Source organism: Neoarius graeffei, chromosome 28 (genome assembly GCF_027579695.1).
Source record: "Neoarius graeffei isolate fNeoGra1 chromosome 28, fNeoGra1.pri, whole genome shotgun sequence".
Lineage (NCBI taxonomy): Eukaryota > Metazoa > Chordata > Actinopteri > Siluriformes > Ariidae > Neoarius > Neoarius graeffei.
In genome coordinates this window covers 49,029,791-49,035,790 of record NC_083596.1, presented here as the reverse complement: position 1 = coordinate 49,035,790, position 6,000 = coordinate 49,029,791, and positions in this window count along the sequence as shown.

Here is a 6,000-nt window from a genome sequence, read left to right as displayed (position 1 = left end):
GGTAGCATGAAGGAGACTTGAAGCTCAGTGCCTGTATTTATGGAGAAGAGCTTGGGTTGCTTAGCCAAACACAAATTCCAGAGGTAAATATAAGACCTTGCTTGTATGTAAACAGAGATAGTAATTTGATAAGTGTGTTTATGCTGAGAGAGGAAATCATGGATCACATGTCCAAGACATTGCAAGATACCAGCATGGAAACCATCAAAATATGAAATAAGATGGGACAAAGGAACATGCATTTACCCTTGTTTGAAAAAAAAAAACAATTCTTCACTTGTCTTTCTGGAGAAACCTTTTAAGGTTCTATATTAAAAACCAACAATGGAGTGTTTCCCAAACTAGAATTTTTTTAAATTAAGGGAAGTACCCTTAACTATCCAAAGAACCCCTTGAAAAGCCCTTGTACCAACAAGAAGGTAATTTGCCAGTTGATGCATCATCTAACGTTTATGCCACTGAAAAACGCAGTCATCTTCTTTTGGGTGCTTTTTAGGTACAGACATCTGTATCCATTAAAAAGGATTGAGCCTCCCAAAGTTGATGGGAACTTTCACTTCTGTTTTTGATAGGTCTCATGGTTTCCCAACATCAACCCCATTTCCATCCAGATTCATTGGTTTTAGTTTCGAGTTCAGAAGACCAAATTCAATTACAGAGTGAGCCAGTTAAGTAAATTAACCATGAGATGCAAGCTCCTCGTTAGTATAGTTGCTTGTACATGTTTATGACTCCTGCACACAATGGATAGATGTTTCCATAAATCCTTGCCTCAGATTTCAGCGTTTCTGTGCTTGAGTTTCATTTTGATTGCAGTGGACTGGATTACCATAGTGTCAACAAGAAGCAGGTATGCAGGTAGGCGTGGGCATAACATGTGTTGTGCATCTTTGAGAGAGACAGTGAGTATATTGGTCAAGGTCACTGCTTTGCTAGTTTCGTTAACACGTAAAAATGTCTGTGCTTCTCTGTCAGTTGAGGCCACAGCTTAATGACTTGTACATGATTCCACTCACTAATGAGCTTGATGCTCAGTCTGCAAACTGATGTTCAAGTGTTTGAGGGAGAAAAAGAGAAGAACTGATCCTTGGTTCACATTTTTACCGCTTGAATGTGAATAAGAGCTGCACATTGTTTAATGAAACTGAACACCTTTCTTCCCAAGGCCAGATTTTTGACATGATCTGAGACAGAATCTGTAACAAGACCTCAGGATCAATCCCTGGACCCTGGATCTGTGAGGTAGCAACATTATGGCGTTGTGCTGTCCACAGTTATTTCAGCTATGAAATGCCTGTAGAGTGTATAAGAGTCCGTCTCAGAAACTGGTCTCTCATTTGGGACATTATGGTAAAAAAATAAATTTTCTAATTTTACTATTTTTTTTTTGCATTTACCCAACACTCAATGTTTCTTTTGTCATAAGAATAAAGATAGCATCTTGCTTTATCTGGCCTCCACTGGGGAAATTTTTTTTGATTACAATTCAAATGCTTTTGTAAAATTGATTTACATATAAAATAACTGCATCATGAAGAATTAAAGCCCCTCCTTCACAGATGAGTGAAAGTATGAAATAAATTTCCTCTTTTTGATTGCTTGGGTTAAAAATGCCAAGTTATGATGACTGAATTGATTATTCACTTAAATATGAATAATATGAAACGTTTTGGGCATTTGATACGGCGAAATAGGACACGATGGAAAAATCAAGAACACACTGGAAAGATGAGAATAACGGCGGCGGTAAAAGAACAGCGACTGTACCGGCTGAAGGTCGCGCGGGTCTCTGCTGCGACGCGCGAGCAATGGGACATCACTACCGCACCGGATGGAGCATGGGGCGGGGCAAAATGACCGGCCGTAGATTCTATCAAAAGTTCGATCTAAATTGACCATGGTTGCAAAATATTGGCCCAAAATACGCAAACACTATGAAATATGAAAGTAAGATGAAAAAGAAACATTCTATTGCCTTATACTGCAAGACTAAAACAAAATAAAACTGTCAAAACTCACCTTTTCAGTGAAAACGTCAGAACAGATCACCCACGTAACAGAGAGACCGCAAATGGAAGCACAATCAACTTCTAACTGTTGGAGTGGAAAATTCCATTCTACACATGCAGATTGTTAATGTGTGTCCTTCCGCGCACACAAATAACACGCTACGGTAAAAAATAGACCATGACTCATTTTATAGCTCAGAAATTCATACAAGACCAGCTACCATCGTAACATATTCTGCAAGAAACATATTCTATACCGAACTTTCAGCTTTCGTTTAAAAAAAAATCGCAGATTTATAACTAAATTTTTATATGGTGTAGTGATTTTAAGTTACTACCTTTGGTGAGGTAGTGACCTTGACCCTGCGGCTTTCCGTTTAGATCAAAACACACGATTGTATTGGGTTTGGGTCTGCGGAAAATGGAGTTACAACGGTGATCAAATATTTTGCATGATGTTTTATTACGGTTATGATTATTCTGTGAGCGCACCAATCCTTAGGTGGATAAAGTTACAACTTAAAATACAATTAGTGATAACTGTAGACTTTTCAGTGGACTAGAACCTTTATAAGGGAATGCGATGAAGTCAACCATTTATCATGTCCCGGATCAAGCCGCCATTTTTCCACAAATTTGCAGAATTTTTGCCAAATTCTGAATAGAGTATTCACATCAAAGATTTAGTTTCATCTCATCTCATTATCTCTAGCCATTTTATCCTGTTCTACAGGGTCGCAGGCAAGCTGGAGCCTATCCCAGCTGACTATGGGCGAAAGGCGGGGTACACCCTGGACAAGTCGCCAGGCCATCACAGGGCTGACACATAGACACAGACAACCATTCACACTCACGGTCAATTTAGAGTCACCAGTTAACCTAACCTGCATGTCTTTGGACTGTGGGGGAAACCGGAGCACCTGGAGGAAACCCACGCGGACACTGGGAGAACATGCAAACTCCACACAGAAAGGCCCTCACCGGCCACCGGGCTCGAACCCGGACCTTCTTGCTGTGAGGCGACAGCGCTAACCACTACACCACCGTGCCGCCCAAGATTTAGTTTTATCTGTATTATTTCTTTCATCATTTTATTTCAAATTAAAACCAACATCACCATTCAAAACCAGATACTGTAGTTTATTGACTGTGAGTATATTTAGTGGGGTACCCCCACAGTACCCAGTTTCTGAGACAGACCCATATCTTAACTTCAAGATAAAAATCTACAGTTTTACAGTAGGTTCCAGATACATACGACCAACAGGAAAACTGCGACCATTTAAGACGCCTCATTCTCTTCACTTTGAGTGCACTCTTGATCTGTTTGGACAGCAGCGAGTTACTCAGCAGTGCCTGTAATGGCCACAAGAGGGCACTATATGGATTTTGGACTCAGCTTGTCGAGGATGAAGTTGAAAGATCACGTTTCATGTTGGCTCTCACTAGAAATAGTTTGCACACAAAAAAGTTTTGTAATATAATGACTTTCTCTTGTCATGAGCACCCATGTTTTTGAAAGTCTTGTTAACTTCGATCATAAGGTCCCTAAATATGGCTTCGTTTATACAGAGGTCATACTCAGAAGAGGACATGGTGAAATTCAGAGCTGCTAATTTAAAGAACCTTTGACACAAATTTCACATGTACACCACTCATGTTATATTGGGAATCATTAGTTATATTTTAGGCTTGTACTTTATGCCTCAGGGCGGCACGGTGGTGTAGTGGTTAGCGCTGTCGCCTCACAGCAAGAAGGTCCGGGTTCGAGCCCCGTGGCCGGCGAGGGCCTTTCTGTGTGGAGTTTGCATGTTCTCCCCGTGTCTGCATGGGTTTCCTCCGGGTGCTCCGGTTTCCCCCACAGTCCAAAAACATGCAGGTTAGGTTAACTGGTGGCTCTAAATTGACCGTAGGTGTGAATGTGAGTGTGAATGGTTGTCTGTGTCTATGTGTCAGCCCTGTGATGACCTGGCGACTTGTCCAGGGTGTACCCCGCCTTTCGCCCGTAGTCAGCTGGGATAGGGTCCGGCTTGCCTACGACCCTGTAGAACAGGATAAAGCAGCTAAAGATAATGAGATGAGATGAGACTTTATGCCTCGATATATGGATTTACAGATCTTACATTCCCAGATTTAGACAGTAGTTAAGTTGTCGATTAGAATTTTATGTTGTAATACCAGGACTACTGTATTTGATTCATGTCTGTGATTATAGTTTTGGGTCATTAAAATTGTTACATCATTGTTGCTTTTCCATACCATTACTTTTGACAGGAAATGAGCCCAAATGCTTTTGAAGCTGTTACTATGTTACTGAAACATATTTCACCAGCAAACACCATCCATCCATCCATCCATCCATTATCCATAACCGCTTATCTTGTGCAGGGTCGCAGGAAAGCTGGAGCCTATCCCAGCTGACTATGGGCGAGAGGTGGGGTACACCCTGGACAAGTCACCAGGTTATCGCAGGGCTGACACATAGAGACAAACAACCATTCACACTCACATTCACACCTACGATCAATTTAGAGCCACCAATTATTCTAACCTGCATGTCTTTGGACTGTGGGGGAAACCGGAACACCTGGAGAAAACCCAAGCAGACATGGGGAGAATGTGAAGACTCCACACAGAAAGGCCCCTGTCAGCCACTGGGCTCGAACCCAGAACCTTCTTCCAGCAAACATCCAGTTTAACTATCTGCAATGTTTTGTGTTGGATCCTGTGATTTCACCCATTGTTTATCTCATCTCATCTCATCTCATCTCATCTCATCTCATCATCTCTAGCCACTTTATCCTGTTCTACAGGGTCGCAGGCAAGCTGGAGCCTATCCCAGCTGACTACAGGCGAATTCTTGCAAATATATTTGGTTCTGCTTGGACTTTTTCCATTCCTGAAGTACAGAAGGTACAGTGTTTGTCCAACTATTCTTTCAAATCACCCTGCTCTAAATCTTTAAGCATGAGATGCAGTAGTACCAGAACAGAAAATTAAAACAAATCAATAACAGATTGCAAGGAATTTCTCTCAGCGACATTGCACCTAAGCATTCTACAACAGAGGCATGCGAACAGAAAATTAGTCATATGTTTTTCAGCAGATCTTACATTACTCCGGCACAGGACAAGTCTACAAATGCCTTCTTTCCTTTTTGTAACCAGTCGTTGTTGTCATCATTGGCTGTCCATTGCTAGCGATAATGACTGCTTCATTAGGATGTGCAGAAATGCAGATGGGGCACGCGTAATTCTCCTTTCTGAATGAAGCACCTTGCACAGTATGGCAAGACAAATGATGTCATGCCTGCTTTGTGTTGTCTCTCTGGACCTCCAGACCTGATGCTAAGTGGTGCACAAAAGTGCCACAGACCTGACGGGTATGGAAGTTGTCCCACAGTGACAACTGACTTGCCGAGTGATGACATCCTTTGGCCATTTGAGTGGCTCTTCCGCATGCCATCAGGTGGTGTGCCATTGACCCTTTTGGGTTCATCTGCCACAATGCACTGAAAAGCACCCTGCTGCCAGTGCCTTATTGATGTACTATTTAACCCATAGCTGGAACCCAGGCAGGTGCTACTATTCTGGGTAACTCCACTTTCCCCAGTACTCAAGTCTTCCTGGACCTGAGACTCACCACTGGCTACAGTTTAAAGGTCATACCCAGGACTAACCAGTGGCAACTAATAAACCACTTAATGAAGTCAAATCGATCATTAACATGTGCTTGGTGTAATGCACCACTGGCAACTGAAGTGGTGTCAAACCACAGCAAAGAGCTGAGGAAGTTCGGAGTATTTCAGGATCTTACCAAGGATCTGGGATATGAACTCACAACCATATGGGCTAGCATAAAAAAAACATTAACCACTGAGCTACCCTTATTCTAGAGAAATGTAGAAATTGATTGTAATATACAGATGGTACAGCAGGCAGGGTTGTGTGAGTTTCCTCCAGGTTCTTGAGGTTCCTCCCAGATCCTAATA